Here is a 1,177-nt window from a genome sequence, read left to right on the forward strand (position 1 = left end):
GGTCTCTTTTCCAAGAAACTTAGCGACACGAGTTGCTGGCGGCCTTCGAAGTAACCCGCCATGCTGGAACAGCGCAAAGCGCTTTCTTATCTCACAAGGACATCAGCCAAAGACCGAGTGAATCCCCGCACTCGATTAATGTCAGTGTTACGAGTAGCACAAATGCTCGGTTGCCTGAAGTTACGAAGTGGTTAACAACACCAACGTAAACGAGCCACAAACGCTGCTCTGTTTATGTCTCATATGGGTGATACGATGTGGTTGTCACTCGGTCCGAAGAGGCAGCAACAGGGATTGGCGTCGAACTGTTTTTTTTTTATCTTCTCTATTTATAAAAGGTAATGTCCCAACTGAGTGACTCACTCAATAACTCATCATTGTCCAGCCCAAACCGCTTGAAATTTGTAGAGGTTGTTGATCTTACACTGTAGACATTGCTTAGATTTTTCGAAATTCCCCTCCCTTCCCTAAGGGTGTGAACTAGGGAATGAAAGGTTTTTTTGAAAACACATCGCTATTAAGGCAATTTTGAAGCTAGACTTGCGAAGAATAGTATTTGATTTATCGATAAGGAATAAAGAAATACTTGTTTCAGCATCTCTCGAAATTTAATCTCTGCAGTGGTGAAATAGTGGGTCTCAAGTTTTTTTTTTTTTTAGTAAATCCTTACTAAACATTCTTTAAGTTACATCTATTGGCATTTAATTTCTCGGTTACAAATAAAAAATAGATGTTTCAGTGTTTTTGGAAACTGAGCCCCCGCCCCCCAAAGGGTTGAATGCGGGCCGATAAATTTTAACAAAAATTTTCGTTATATCGAAGAAAAATAAAGTTATATCTATGAAATCTGGTATTTAACTTCTCGGTTGGATATAAAAAAAATATGTGTTAGGGAATGAAAGTTTCTATGGAAATATCGCCACAATAGCGATTAACACAAACCTCAGACTCCAACTACGAGATTGGCCTTTTGTTAAGAAGTACATTCAGGAAAGACCATGCTTCTATGACCTTAATTAGTGCGAAATGTTTAGAGGGTGTTGCAGTTTGTGAACAACATAAAAATTCGATTAAGGGAAAACAGAAAGAAATCTGTGCAGACCATACAGTCTACGCGAGCAAAGTAGAGGACGCTAAGCTAGTTACATGTCATCGTATTGTCATCGCGTGGCTACTG

The sequence above is a fragment of the Schistocerca serialis genome, chromosome 1, assembly GCF_023864345.2.
Source record: "Schistocerca serialis cubense isolate TAMUIC-IGC-003099 chromosome 1, iqSchSeri2.2, whole genome shotgun sequence".
Taxonomy (NCBI): Eukaryota; Metazoa; Arthropoda; class Insecta; order Orthoptera; family Acrididae; genus Schistocerca; species Schistocerca serialis.